The 16,778-nt window shown below is 38.0% G+C and overlaps 1 long non-coding RNA gene across 1 annotated transcript; it reads right to left on the reverse strand.

Annotated features, from left to right (window-relative positions):
- Positions 1-2,943: 2,943 nt before the first annotated feature.
- Positions 2,944-11,304, reverse strand: LOC135477469 (uncharacterized). The gene is made up of 3 exons (XR_010445199.1): positions 11,273-11,304; positions 9,992-10,118; positions 2,944-3,690 (listed from the first exon to the last, which is right to left on the reverse strand). It is a non-coding gene; the product is annotated as an uncharacterized LOC135477469 (long non-coding RNA).
- Between the last annotated feature and the right edge of the window lie 5,474 nt (positions 11,305-16,778).

Raw genomic sequence — 16,778 nt, forward strand, 5'->3', positions numbered from 1 at the left:
ACAGGAAGCTTGTTTGCATAGAGCCAATCTTGCACTTTTGTACGTATATGTGTCTGGGTATTCATGGTTTCACTAATATTTTCTGACGAATGAGAAGATCTGGTATCATCAGCTCTCAAAGAGCACACAGTTTTATAGGGTAGAAGAAGAAATTATATCATTGATATAAAATAGAAATAGTGACCGAAAGGTTAACACACCAGCACGGCACAGTGGCCAAGGTGCCTTCCACCAATGCGGTCGCAGGGAGTTTAAGTCCAGCTCATGCTGGCTTCCTCTGCGGCCGTACGGGGGGAAGGTTGCCCAGGTTTCCAACGGACTCTGCCAGGTTTCCTCCACCGTAGTGCTGGCCGCCGTCATATAAGTGAAATATTCTTAAGTACGGCGTAAAAAAAACAACGGAATCTGTAAATAAATAAACTAGGAATAGTATAATACCTATAATACAACTCTGTGGCACACCATATTTAACCGGACATGGTACATTTTCATTGTCATTAGTTAATACGTTACAGTAATCAAGTGTTCAGTGTTAAAGGGTTGAAGGATATATTTTCTAAGCTATCTGGGTTAATAGCACCAGCTGGGTTATGGTGTTGATAAAGATGACATTGATAATGGACAGATAAGAACAAAAAAGTGCTCGGGAGTGAAGTATCCCTGTTCTTACGGATATTATCTCTGGTCATAGTGCATATGACTAAGAGGGTGTTCGATACATTCCTTACGAGTCCGTATATACCTTACAATAGCTTGAACATTTGGTAGGGACCAATTTGAAAAAAACCCCAGAAACTAACTGTGCAAGTTGTTGCAAGAAATATAGAAACAAAGAACTTAATAAAGCTACCCACCCTAGTTTTCACTGCGGCAGTACTGTCTTCTGTATCAAAAAATGTGTAAAATGTGATTGGTTGTGAACCATGCGGCCCTTTGTCTACTGAAAAACGTCAAAATGATTGGAATCCATGTGCGTTAATTATAACCTACACGCATTTCTATAATCACTGGTTTGATGTGAAACAGTGGCTTTACAAGTTTGGTTTTTGAGTGATAAGTGTTGAAGCAGTCGTAGAAATTACTCCATAAAAGCGTGATTTAGTATCCCTTAAAGCGTTCTACGTCGATATCGGGTGTATCCGCCGTATACCTCGATGACAGCCTGAACCCATCTCATCATACCACCTGTCAGCCTTCTGATACTCTGTCCTTGGCATTTTCCAATTCGGTCACTGGCCACGGACTCACCGCTCAGAGCTTCATTGTGAATAGGACATTCGTCAATGAATTTATGTCATCCTACCCCTTGACAGCAACCTAGTCTTTAGAGCAGCGAACAAGTCGAAACCATAAAGAAAGAGCAAGTATACTAGCATACATTTATAATATATACTATACAAAAAAAAAACGCATAACCCGTTTTTTTGCGGAGGTGATGCAGTCTTTTCAATTATGCATAACTAAATAAGAATTGCTATTCTGCAAATATTTTTTTACACAGATTAAGGAAGGGTCCATATCTAGACAACAAGGCCATCAACTTGAGGTAAGACACTCACAATGAGTCTCCCACTTGAGTGGAATGTCAGTATCTGTTGTGACCACCACGGGCACGAATAACAGTTCTGACACGCCTTGTCATGGACTGGATGAGACGCTGGATAGAGGCCTGGGGAATGTTCTGCCACTCCTCCTGCAAACATGCAACTTGCTCTTGAACCGTTTGGGGTTGAGGTTGACGTTGGCGTAGACGTCGATCAAGTTCATCCCACAGATGCTCAATTGGGTTAAGATCCGGGGAACGGGACGGCCAGGGCAGCACATTTACATTGTTTTCGGCGAGGAAGTCCCTTGTGACACGTGCCGTGTGCGGTCTGGCGTTGTCCTGCTGGAACAACTCCCGCTGAACGTGAATGGCAGGTAAGAGGTGTGGCTGCAGGATGGTGTCTCGGTAGCGTACGGCCGTAAGATTCCCCTGAACGTGGACAAGATTTGTACGAACAGTATACGATATTGCTGCCCACATCATCACACTCCCTCCACCAAATCTGTCCACTTGGCGTACGCAGTTAGGGGCATAATGTTCGTGAGCACGTCTGTAAATCCGGTTTCTACCATCACGTCTCTGCAATAGGAATCTGGACTCATCACTGAACCAAATGCGTCGCCAGTTGCGTAGATTCCATGCAGTCACGTTGTTACACCATCGGAGGCGATTGGCGCGATGGTGAGGACGCAGCACGATCCCAACATAGGGCCTCCTGGCTCTCAGTCCATGTTCCCTCAGCCTGTTCCGCAGTGTCTGACCTGATATCCTCCTCAGTCCCGGTATGCTGGCTGCTGTGCTTTCAGCTGTAGCACAACGGTCACGCAAATGGAGGACCCTTATGTAGCGATCTTGGGCTGCTGTAGTGACACGTGGTCGACCTGAACGCCGACGGTCATTTGTTGTCCCAGTATTGTTGTAGCGGGCAGCAAGCCGTGAAATCGTGCTCTGGCTGACGTGTAGACGCCTAGAAATGGACGATTGGGACTCTCCAGCTTGAAGTCTTCCAATGGCAATATTTCTTGTGACAGTGTCAAGACGTGGCATATTGAATCAGCTTGAAAACACCACTTGAAAGACGCCGATTTCCGGCCCGAAGTTGCGGTTTTATAGTCGCACACTGCATGCTTTCTATGCGTAAGTTCGGCGTGTAAGACTGCACGTGATGCAGTGTGGTGCTGTATTTTTTACTTCTTCCAAAAACGGCCTCCAAACTCAACATTATCAAACAAGAAATGTTTTGAGGCATAAAATGTGTGCTAACTGTGACTATAAACAATATTAAAACACATTTTGCTCATGAAATGAAGACAAAATGTATTTATTTTATTTTAAAATAAAACAAAACACCTATGCGTTTCTTTTTTTGGATAGTATATTTAGGAGATTTGGTGGGAGATAATAAGTCAGCTTAGGTTTGTAAATAAAATTAACATTTATTTATCTTATCTCAAGTACACGTTACAGGTACTAAGACTTCTCGATACACTGTAGAGAAATAATTGCAGATGGTTTATAAATGTATATACTATCTCTGTATGCTGTTTGTTTAGTGTTTCTCATTGATGATAGGCAGGGGGGCAGTGAGGGGACGGCCGGATAGCCTTACATTAGGCCGAGACTTCCGCTTGGCTTCTTCGATATCAAAATTTCTTTGTACTTTCTTATACAGCTTTCTAAATTGCCACACTGTTAAAATCATTCAGCCGTTATTTGTTAAAAGTGGTGTCTTTCGAATACTATTTACGATGTATTCTGCACATCTTCTGTAAAGTCAAAGTATTTATTTGATGGCTGTTTATCCCATACAAGTTTTCCCTTAAAATGATAGATTTACAGATGAGGAAACAGTAGTCCCATGTTTAAACCAACGATCTTTTTGACAAAAAAAGCCATCAACATAGAATTCTAGATAGATAGGTTTCAACAGAGGGTTTACCCTGACGGAAACTCAAACGTCATTGTTTTTTATTTAAAAATAACCGGTGCGACCTGGTAATGACAGTAACCTCTTTCAAGTTGGTAACCACTGACGCACCTCCCACAACTGAAGACATCTCAGCTACATTTACATGCTTGTATTACATTTTTTCGTAGCTGCCGGTTCCTGGTTTGCATCCTCTCCTTAAGAACAAGACACCTTCCTAAAAAGATAAAGCGACTCTTCATAAACTAAAGAACAAGGCCCCTTCCTGGAAATATTAAACAGCTCTTCATAAACTAAAAAACAAGGCATCTTCCTGAGAATATAAAACAGCTCTTCACAAAATAAACAACAAGACACCTTCCAAAAAAGATAAAACAGATGCTCATAAGCTAAACAACAAAAGACCTTCATGAAAATATAAAACAACTTCATAATATAACCCTAACACCTTTCTAAAAAAATAAAACAGGTCTTCATGAACTAAAGAACAAGGCGCGATCCTGAAAATATTAGACAGCTCTTCATAAACTAAAAAACAAGGCATCTTCCTGAAAATATAAAACAGATCTTCATAAACTAAAAGAACAAGGCAACGCCCTGAAAATAATAAACGGCTCTTCATAAACTAAAAAACAAGACACTTTCCTTGAATATTAAACAGCTCTTCATCAATTAAAGAACAAACCAACTTCCTGAAAATATAAAACGGCTCTTCATAAACTAAAACAACTAGTGTCCTGGAAAAAATGAACGACTCTTCATAAACAAAAGAACCAGACACTTTCCTTGAAATAATAAACGGCTCTTCATAAACAAAAGAACCAGACACTTTCCTTAAAATATTAAACAGCTCTTCATAAACTAAAGAACACGGCACCTTCCTGAGAATTTTAAACAGTTCTTCATAAACAAAAGAACAAGGCACTTTCCTTAAAATATGAAACACCTCTTCATCAACTAAAAAACAAACCAACTTCCTGTAAATATAAAACGGCTCTTCATAAACAAAAGAACCAGACACCTTCCTTGAAATATTAAACAGCTCTTCATAAACTAAAGAACAAAGCAACTTCCTGAGAATATAAAACCGCTCTGCATAAACTAAAGAACAAGGCACCTTCCTGGAAATAAAAAATAGTTTTTTATAAACTAAAGAACAAGGCAACTTCCTGAAAAGATAAAACAGCTCGTCATAAACTAAAAAACATGGCACCTTGCTGGAAATATTAAACAGCTCTTCATACAATAAAAAACAAGGCACCTTTCTGGAAAGAAAAAACAGCTCTTTAGGTTATCTAACCCAGATAACAAGACACCTTTTTGAAAATATAAAACAGCTCTTCATGAACTAAAGAACAAGGCATCTTCCTGAAATGATAAAACAGCTCTTTATAAACTAAAGAACAAGACACCTTCCTAAAAAGATAAAAGAGCTCTTCATAAGCTAAACAACAAGACAACTTCCTGGAAATATTAACACCTCTTCATAAACTAAAGAACAAAAAACCTACATAAATATACAAAACAAGTAATCATAACAGAAAGAACAAGACACCTTTCTAAAAAGATGAAACAGCTGTTAATAAAAAAGACACCTTCATGAAAAAATAAAACAGCCCGTCATTAACTAAAAAACAAGACACATTCCTGAGAATATAAAACAGCCCGTCATTATCTAAAGAACAAGGCACCTTCCTGGAAATATTAAACAGTTTTTCATAAACTAAAGAACAAGGCATCTTCCTGAAATGATAAAACAGCTCTTGATAAACTAAAGAACAAGGCATCTTCCTGAAATGATAAAACAGCTCTTGATAAACTAAAGAACAAGACATCTGCCTGAAAATATGAAACAGATATAAGAAAATCAAAAATCTCTCCATAAACTAAAGAACAAAAAACCTTCATGAAATCATGGAACAACTATTCATAACATAGATAAAAAAACACCGTTGTGAAGATATAAAACAGGTCTTCGTAAACTAAAGAACAAAACACCTTCATAAAAATATAAAACAGCTCTTCATAAACTAAAAAACAAGACATCTTCATAAAAATATAAGAAGTTATTCATAAACTAAAGAACAAGTCAACTTCCTAAAAATATTAAACAGCTCTTCATAAACTAAGGAACAAGGTATCTTTCTCAAAAGATAAAACAGCTCGTCATAAACAAAAAAAAAACAAGGCACCTTTCTGAAAAGATAAAACTGTTCTTCATAAGCTAAATAACAAGACAACTTTCTGAAAAAATAAAACAGCTCTTCATAAGCTAAAGAACAAGGCACCTTCCTGGAAATATTAAACAGTTCTTCATAAACTAAAAAACAAGGCATCTTCCTGAAGTTATAAAATAGCTCTTCATAAACAAAAGAACAAGACACCTTCCTGAGAATATAAAACAGCTCTTTATAAACTAAATCACTAAACACCTTCCTAAATAGATAAAACAGATCTTCAACTAAAAAACAAAAAACCTTTACGAAAAAATACAACTATTCATAAACTAAAGAACAAGACATCTTGATGAAAAAAATAAAACAGATCTTCAACAACTAAAGAACAAGGCACCTTAATGGAAATATTAAACAACTCTTCATCAACTAAAGAACAAGGCATCTTCCCGAAATAATAAAACAGCTCTTCATAAAATTAAGAACAAGACACCTCCTTAAAAATAAAAAGCAGATTTTTATAAAACAAACAACAAGACACCTTCCTGAAATGATAAAAACAAATCTTCAGAAACTAAAGAACATGGCACCTTCCTGCAAAAATTAAACAGCTCTTTATTATCTAAAGAACAAGACACCATCCTGAAAATAGAAAACAGCTCTTTATTATCTAAAGAACAAGACATTTTCCTGAAAACAGAAAACAGCTCTTCATAAACTAAAGAACAAGGCATCCCTCTGAAAAGATAAAACAGCTCTTCATAAACTAAAAAACAAGACACTTTCCTGAAAATATTAACAGCTCTTCATCAATTAAAGAACAAGGCACCTTCCTGAAGAGATAAAACAGATCTATAAAACCTAAGGAACAAGGCACCTTCCTGGAAATATTAAACAGCTCTTTATAAACTAAAGAACAAGGTACCTTCCTGAAGAGATAAAACAGATCTATATAAACTAAAGAACAAGACACCTTCCTGGAAATATTAAACAGATCTTTATAAACTAAGGAACAAACCATCTCCGTGAAATTATAAAACAGCTCTTCATAAACAAAAGAACAAGACACCTTTCTGAAAAGATAAAACACCTCTTCATAAACTAAAAAACAAGACACTTTCCTGAAAATATTAACAGCTCTTCATCAATTAAAGAACAAGGCACCTTCCTGAAGAGATAAAACAGATCTATAAAACCTAAGGAACAAGGCACCTTCCTGGAAATATTAAACAGCTCTTTATAAACTAAAGAACAAGGCACCTTCCTGAAGAGATAAAACAGATCTATATAAACTAAAGAACAAGACACCTTCCTGGAAATATTAAACAGATCTTTATAAACTAAGGAACAAACCATCTCCCTGAAATTATAAAACAGCTCTTCATAAACAAAAGAACAAGACACCTTTCTGAAAAGATAAAACGGGTCTTCATAAACTAAAAAACAAGACACTTTCCTGAAAATATTAACAGCTCTTCATCAATTAAAGAACAAGGCACCTTCCTGAAGAGATAAAACAGATCTATAAAACCTAAGGAACAAGGCACCTTCCTGGAAATATTAAACAGCTCTTTATAAACTAAAGAACAAGGTACCTTCCTGAAGAGATAAAACAGATCTATATAAACTAAAGAACAAGACACCTTCCTGGAAATATTAAACAGATCTTTATAAACTAAAGAACAAACCATCTCCCTGAAATTATAAAACAGCTCTTCATAAACAAAAGAACAAGACACCTTTCTGAAAAGATAAAACGGGTCTTCATAAACTAAAAAACAAAACACCTTCATGAAAATATAAAACAGCTCTTTATAAAATAAAGAACAAGACTTGTTATAAAATAAAGAACAAGACACCTTCCTGAAAATATAAAACAGGTCTTCATAAACTAAAGATCAAGACACCTTCCGGAAAATATAAAACAACTCTTCATAAAGTAAAGAGCAAGGCATCTTCATAAAAATATAAAATAATTCTTCATAAACTAAAGAACAAGACACCTTCCAGAAAATATAAAACACCTGTTCATAAAGTAAAGAACAAGGCATCTTCATAAAAATATAAAATAATTATTCATAAACTAAAGAACAAGGCAATTTTGTGAAAAGATAAAATACCTCTTCATAAACTAAGGAACAAGACACCTTCGTGAGAAAATAAAACAGCTTGCATCTTCATAAAAGTATAAAATAATTCTTCACAAACTAAAGAAAAAGGCAACTTCCGGAAAAGATACAATAGCTCGTCATAAACTAAAGAACAAGACACCTTCCTGACAAGATAAAACAGCTCTTCATAAGGTAAAGAACAAGGCATCTTCATGAAAGTATAAAATAATTCTTCATTAACCAAAGAACAAGACACCTTCCTGAAAAGATAAAACAGCTTGTCATAAACTAAAGAACAGGACACCTTCCTGAGAAGATAAAACAGGTCTCCATAAACTAAAGAACAAGACACCTTCCTGACAAGATAAAACTGTTCGTTATAAACTAAAGGACAAGACACCTTCCTGAAAATATAAAACAGCTCATCGTAAATAAAAGAAGAAGACACCTGCCTGAAAATATAAAAGAGATCTTCATAAAATAAAGAACAAAACACCCTCCTGAAAAATCAATACAGCTCATCGTAAACGAAAGAACAAGACACCTTTCTGAAAAGATAATACAGCTCTTCATAAACTAAAGAAGAAGGCATCTTCCTGAAAACATAGAACAGTTCTTCATAAACTAATGAACAAGATTCCTTCCTGAAAAGATGAAACGGCTTTTCATAAAATAAAGAACAAAACACCTTTCTGAAAAGACAATGCAGCTCATAATAACCGAAATATCAGGACTCCTTCATGAAAATATAAAACAGCTCTTTATAAAATAAAGAACAAGACACCTTTCTGAAAAGACAATACAGCTCTTCATAATCTTAAAAACAAAACACCTTCCTAAAAAGATAACACAGGTCTTCATAAACTAAAGAACAATGCACCTTCCTGAAAAGATAATACACCTCGTCATAAACTAAAGAACAAGACACTTTTCTGAAAAGATAAAACAGCTCTTCATAAACTAAAGATTAATTCTCACCGATCTTTTGTCATGCCCAACTATTTGCTGAAATAATTTCTTTCGAATTCAATGGTTGAAAAATTGGAATTTATAGCCTTTCCTTGTTCTTTAAAAAGAAGATAGCACTATTCTGGAGGGAGAGTGTTAAACATACAGGCCAAGAGATAACACTCGCTATTGGACAGGGCATCTCTACATTTCCCCGATCTATATTCTGGTGGGACCTTGGGAGGACAAATAATGAGCTCGTTGTATCGTTTTCTACTTGCATGGCGTGAGTTATGTCACACGTGATAACACGTTATGTCACACGTGTTGTCAGAAACTTTCCAAAGGGTGGGGGCAAATTAGCGCAGAGCTCTTCTACACAAGACGTAAATAATGGTGGCACACTAGGCCTTTAGCGAAAATTCGACTAACCCGAAGATAGGGAGAACGGCGACATCCACCCATTTCCGATCCGGCACCGGGATTCAATCCATATCTCTTAATTAGTAATGTTTAGGCAGTACATAATACCTTACGCCAGCATACACGCATACCTGAACATGCAATAAACAAGCACATGGTACACATTTAAGATGCACCTAGGTTGGTGGTAAACCACTACCTAACATTACTCACTTGACCTCACGTAAAATGATCTTAGGCAACCTTCAACAATCTAAAACGATATCCTAATGACACTGGTCTTCTGGTAAGAATACATTTTCTTTATTCGCGTAGTACTCCTAAAAATCTAGCAGTGTCTACATTTAAACCAGCTGAACCTAGATGTAATCTTTTCAAATCACGTTTATATTTACGGTTTCTAATTACCTTTACATAGCACGCTATATTCACATCAGTTTATGCATATTGTACAAGTTACACTAGGTGATAGAAGATATACTTCTCCAACTTCTTGCTTAAAATTGTCAAATAAACGCTTCCTAATTGATGACAGAATTGCATCTTATTATGTAATAGTGAAAGACAGTTTCCTAAAATATATCAGAAATGTACATGTGTACGGCAATAATGGAAGAATTATTTGAGTGCGGTGTCATTACCGTATTTCCCTCCACATTGACCGCACGAATGTATTCCCTATGCGTAAATATGCATTCAGATATCTGTTTAACATGTGGCTTTCACAGAAAAATATCTGTGCTGTAAAACATGCCAGCTACACACAATGTATGCACTGAATTGGTATCTAAACAAAATGAGCATCAAAGGAAAAGAACATGAGAAGAAATTTGTAAGAATAAAAGCTAGAACTAGACATTACCTTAATGAAGCCTGGAAGTGCTGCCCAAAACGCCCTGTTGGGGATCATCTCCTGACCGGAAGCACCTCTGTGAAACTTCATCAAGATTATACCTCCCACCAAATACACCACACTCAGGGCGAAAAATCTAAGAGATTAAAAGATTTATTTATATTATTTGACTGGTGTTTTACGCTGTATTGAAGGAATATTTCACGTATACCATGGCAGCGAGCTTCATGGTTCGAGGAAACCGGGCAGAGCCAAGGGGAAACCCATGACCATCCGCAGGTTGCTGGAAGACCTTTCCTCTTGTCAAAAGTGGGAAGGTCTGCCAGCAACCAGCAACACTAGAATCCACAGCCACCGCATTGATGAGAAGCTTCTGAGTTATTGGGTCACATTGGTGAGAAGCTTCTGAGTTATTGGGTCGCACTGGTGAGAAGCTTCTGACTTATTGGGTCGCATTGGTGAGAAGCTTCTGGCTTATTGGGTCGCATTGGTGAGAAGCTTCTGACTTATTGGGTCACATTGGTGAGAAGCTTCTGAGTTATTGGGTCACATTGGTGAGAAGCTTCTGAGTTATTGGGTCACATTGGTGAGAAGCTTCTGAATTATTGGGTCGCACTGGTGAGAAGCTTCTGAGTTATTGGGTCACATTGGTGAGAAGCTTCTGAATTATTGGGTCACATTGGTGAGAAGCTTCTGAATTATTGGGTCGCACTGGTGAGAAGCTTCTGACTTATTGGGTCGCACTGGCTCCCTAACAATTTGATCACAAAGACATCGATTAAAAGAAAATAAGACAATATTGAAAATAAATAAATAAAAGTCATTAGGGTGAGACCAAATATTCTGTTACACGGCAAATGTAATCGACATTGTCATCGTTTACATTACTCTCTTCAGATGCTATACGTGAACATTATGGGTAAGCCATAGCAACATGTTCACTCCTGCAAAATAACTTCGTGAAAAAACAGAATCTAGTGGTACACATAAAAAGGTTTCTGATGTTTTAATTTTTTGTATCACTTGATGAAAATTCACCAAGAGATATTTAATTTTTGAGAGTACCTGGGAAGTTATCGAGGTGAGAGTTTAAAAAACTCTAAAAATCGCAACATTTTCAATTTGTTTACATTATTTCTGACCACAAGTAGATGTTACTACTAAGACCGTGTACTTTCTAGTATAAAACACTGTTGTTATAAAGGGTTTTGTCGAATTATCTGATTAAGATGTTCTATAACCTTGTACATTAATGGTCATTAAATGCTGGTTGTAATGATTGAAACTCACACTATAAGTAGGATGGACCCAATGCTTATCCCACATCCCACATGTGATCCGCCACATGCTTTGGGTGTTACCAGGATATAGACCTTCAATCAACACACGAATACAAAAGGGTACAATCAAGGGGGACTTTATGAGTTACAACAAAAGTAACGTCACATCGCATCCTAATGTCATAAAGGGTTTAACCCATCAAAATAACCGGTAAATGTAATGAAAGCAGAAAATGGTAAAGGTGGGTGGTATTGGCGAAGCGCAAGTCATCGTTTTCTCCACTTCTCTATTAAGATACACAGTCTACACACTATCCATATCCATACATATGGCGCATTTGAAGCATCCGACCATTCGTTACAGGTCATGGTTCGAGTCCTTACTTTGTAGGATGATGAGGGTAACACTTTATGTCATAAGGCTCATGGTCTACCTTAATGTTCCTACTATCCACTACCTGCGGGCGTGTCAAATCTATGGGCGATACAGGTCAATAATCACAAGGCCAATTCCCAAAACGACGTTAAAGCACAAACAACAGTAATAACAGAGTATATCATTTATTTAATTATTTTTTGATAGGTGTTTTACGCCGTACTCAAGAATATTTCACTTATACGACGGCGGCCAGCGTTATGGTGGGACGAAACCCACGACCACCCGCAGGTTAGAAGTACACGAAAATATATGTTTAATGGACGAAAAGATTAAATCAGGACGGAGTTCTTCAAAGAGAAGCAGTCTTCTCAAAAGAGAAGGCGAATGAGTGAAATCAGTTTTCAGATTATGTACCATGCTGGTATATATAGTTGTCGATAATAAAATATGTATTTCAGTTGTGTTTTGATTGTAACTGTTCATATGGCCAACGTGGTGATCTAATTCAACACGATAAATAGACAGCCCCTAGCCCCGGGTTCAGGGGAATTAGACACAACATGAAGCAGACATCCCTTACTTGTCTTGTGACTCCAATGAAGCGGAAATGCACTGACAATATTTTCATCTTCGACAATGAATAGAATAATTTATTTATATCTATGCACAGTTACTTCGTTCAGTGAGCATACATAATATCGAAATCGCTGTACATTGTGCATTGTATTTCCACACATTGACCTAGAGTGTGCAGTGCATTGTATCGGACTTTCACACACTGACCTTGAATGTGCAATATATTGTATCGAACTTTCACCCACTGACCTAGAATGTGCAGTATATTTTATCGAACTTTCACACACTGACCTAGAATCTACAGTACATTTTATCGGACTTTCACACATTGATCTAGAATGTGCAGTACATTGTATCGGACTTTCACACACTGATCTAGAGTGCGCAGTACTGACCTACGATGTGCAGTACATTGTATTGGACTTTCACACAATGATCTAGAATGTGCGTCCTTTATAGGGGGGGGGGGGGCAACAGCGTGCCTTTATGAACAGTTCCAATCAAACCTGACTGAGTTATTTTTATTTGTATTCATCTTGGAAATTATTCACGAATTACGAATTTGAAATCTGAACTGGATGTCTGCTTAGAATATCGACAGTTTTCCCTGCATGTTTGTAAACTGTTAACTGCCTGTTCCATAATATATTAACGGTTTCATTTACTATTTTTATATTATTTGTATTCGATTTCACTTCCGATTTGTTTTCACACAACCGTAAGCCAATGCCTGTTTTTTTTGGAACAGTTGTTTGGAACGCCGTGAGAATGGCCCAGGACAACATGCGTCATGTGCCTGTTTGAACTAAAGAACGTTTTGAACCACAGAATGTTTTGAACATAAAAAGCATTTTGAACAAAAAACCTTTCGAACAAAATAAAAAAAAAACATTTTAACAAAAGTATGGTTTGCAGGAGTTAAAAAACAAACAAACAAAAAAAACAAAACAAAACAAAACATACATATAGTGTTGGGGAATCAGGATCTTCACCGAGGGCTGAAAATTGCTGCTCACCACATCCAAAGACAGCCGCGGTCGTTCTGTGAAGAGAAACACCGTCAGAAATTGTAAATCAGTGTAAGTATTAATTCAACATTGGGCGTATGTACCGAGCGTTCAAAGATTGGCTATCTTCATTTTGAGGTGCTGGCCGCAGAAGAGTGTTTTTTGTATTTATTTATTTGTTTGATTGCTGTTTTACGCCGTACTGAAGAATATTTCACTTATATGACGGCGGCCAGCATTATGGTGGGAGGAAACCGGGCACAGCCCGGGGGAAATCCACGACTATCCGCAGGTTGCTGGCAGACCTTCCCACGTACGACCGGAGAGGAAGCCAGCATCGGCTGGACTTGAACTCACGGCGACCGCGGGTGAGAGGCTCCTGGGTTATTACGCTGCAATAGCGCGCTAACCAACTGAGCCACGGAGGCCCCTTGCTTTTTTGTAACATGACTTACTTTTTCTATTTACTAGGATTGTTCCCAAAACTTCCAGATTGTATGTTTTAAAAATATGAATTAGCTGTCTAATTCTATCTCACGGCCGCGTAGTATGAGCTTATTTCACAAAAAAGGAAAAACGTCCACCTGTTTTTTGTTTGATTTTATGATGTGCTAATTGTACTGATAACCACTTACTCTGTGTTAGTCTAAATATTTGCTCACCATATCACGGCAATGTTTCCGAAGTCAGTATTAAGCCGTAGTCATTCATTCATTTATTCATTCATTTACTGTCAATGCTGCTCTGGTTTTACTCCCTATACTGTTATCTCATGCTGTATAGTTTAGTTACCCAATCATCAGTTTCATCACCGCTCACCTCCCTTGTTCTTCCGCTGTGTACGTTGCCACCAAAGACATGTCGCTGGATTCTATCAGTGATGAAATCTCATTTCCGGGCATCCGTTTGAATACTGCAGAAGACTGCTTCCCTGCGTCGTAATACTGTGGGAGACCCCCTCCTTTGATAACTTGACAAGACTGGGGACAACAGAGCAAATGCAAGCACTCAGCACTATTAATACAGAACAATGATGGCTTGCCTCAATCGCCACAGTATACCTGCAACACTACTAGAGTTGTGGTAAGCAGTAAAACTCACTGCAAACGGGTATACATCTATGGCTCATTAGCTCCATATGGCGACCTAAAGTTAAGATTATGTATATTCATTAATTTATTATGGAGGATGACCTGAACGAAACCTGGGGGAAACTCACAACATTAAACAGGTTGCTAGACCGTCCCACGTACGGACTTAACATGAAAAAGTGTAACAAAATACACATAAAAAATAATTAGACAAAATACTAATATATACCTGATGTACATTTAGAAATATAGTGCATTTTTACATGGCGTTTGAAAGAAAACAACACGGAATACCAAATACATACATATATGGATAAAGTCACCCAGAAAAGCTTTGACTTTCATGTCTTTAATGATGCACAATCGAGATATTGCAGTTCAAACTATTGTCTAACTCGTGTATATTGAGCAAAAAGAAATCAACAGGACGTTACTTATTTCCTTAACCAGAGAACACCCCTGTTTCTGCTCACGTCACGCGGACCGTATTTACCACTTAGCCATCTGAGCATGGATACGAGTGACGTGACATTGTGGTTTTGGTTTCTATAACATGGCATATCCCATGGCATAGTAAAATTTTCCACATAACATGTTGATTTATAGAGTTTTCAAGCTTGTCAAGACGAAAAGGCTTATTTCGTTTACATATCTTTCTATCCCTCTACAGGAATAACTAAGATTAAGAAAATTTGGATCATTTCTTGATTGGGAAATAAAAGTAGTCTACGGTGGTAAGCATATAATTTGTTTTCGAATATCCCATCAAATCGGAGGAGGGTAAAAAAAGTTTCCTTTTCCTTGTCTGTACTAAAGCGGGATAGCATTAAAAGCCAGATGAAAGTTCATACTGTTGTGACCCCGTATACTGTGTGTATTTCATTGTTATGCATTGCGAGTGGATTAGGCCGATTATTTGATTTGATGTTTTACGCCGTACTCAAGAGAATATTTCCCTTATGCGACGGCAGCCCGATAATGTGAAAGTTGTTTGCATTCAGTATGCCTATGGTAGTAGTAATACACATTTAAACTAGTATTTTACGTGTTTCTATACCATAAATTTCGTATGTAACACAAAACGTTCTAGATTTATTCATGTGCTTTTCGAATTTTATCTGATCGAAAGCGAGTTTACTGTATCCCGATTGAGACATATTCTGTAGTGGAGGGCACAGTTACAAATGTTTTCACCGACTTAAAGAACAGATTAGCTCCATGCCACAACTGCCACAGATTTGCTACATGCCACAACTGCCACAGATTAACTACATGCCACAACTGCCACAGATTAGCTCCATGCCACAACTGCCACAGATTTGCTACATGCCACAACTGTGACAGATTAGCTCCATGCCACAACTGTCACAGATTACCCCCATGCCACAACTGCCACAAATTAGCTCCATGCCACAACTGCCACAGATTAGCTACATGCCACAACTGTGACAGATTAGCTGCATGCCACAACTGCCACAGATTTGCTACATGCCACAACTGCCACAGATTAGCTCCATGCCACAACTGCCACAGATTTGCTACATGCCACAACTGCCACAGATTAGCTCCATGCCACAACTGTCGCAGATTTCCTACACGCCACAACTGCCACAGATTTGCTACATGCCACAACTGCCACAGATTAGCTCCAAGCCACAACTGTCACAGATTACCCCCATGCCACAAGTTAACTACATGCCACAACTGTCACAGGTCTGTTACATGCCACAACTGCCACAGATTAGCTACATGCCACAACTGTCACAGATTAGCTACATGCCACAACTGTCACAGATTTGCTACATGGCACAACTGTCACAGATTAGCTACATGCCACAACTGCCACAGATTAGCTACATGCCACAACTGTCACAGATTAGCTCCATGCCACAACTGTCACGGATTTGCTACATGCCACAACTGTCACAGATTACCTACATACCACAGCTGTCACAGATTAGCTACATGTCACAACTGTCACAGATTAGCTACATGCCACAACTGTCACATGCTACATGCCACAACTGCCACAGATTAGCTCTGTGCTACAACTGCCACAGATTAACTACATGCCACAACTCCCACAGATTAGCTCCATGCCACAACTCCCACAGATTTGCTACATGCCACAACTGTCACAGATTAGCTCCATGCCAGTACTGCCACAAATTAACTACAAGCCACAACTGTCACAGGTCTGTTACATGCCACAACTGTCACAGGTCTGTTACATGCCACAACTGTCACACATTAGCTCCATGCGACAACTGTCACAGATTTGCTACATGGCACAACTGTCATAGATTTGCTCCATACCACAACTATCACAGATTTGTTACATGCCACAACTGTCACGCATTAGCTACATGCTACAACTGTCACACATTAGCTCCATGCGACAACTGTCACAGATTTGCTACATGGCACCACTGTCACAGATTTGCTCCATACCACAACTATCAC

Source organism: Liolophura sinensis, chromosome 11 (assembly GCF_032854445.1).
Source record: "Liolophura sinensis isolate JHLJ2023 chromosome 11, CUHK_Ljap_v2, whole genome shotgun sequence".
Classification (NCBI taxonomy): Eukaryota; Metazoa; Mollusca; class Polyplacophora; order Chitonida; family Chitonidae; genus Liolophura; species Liolophura sinensis.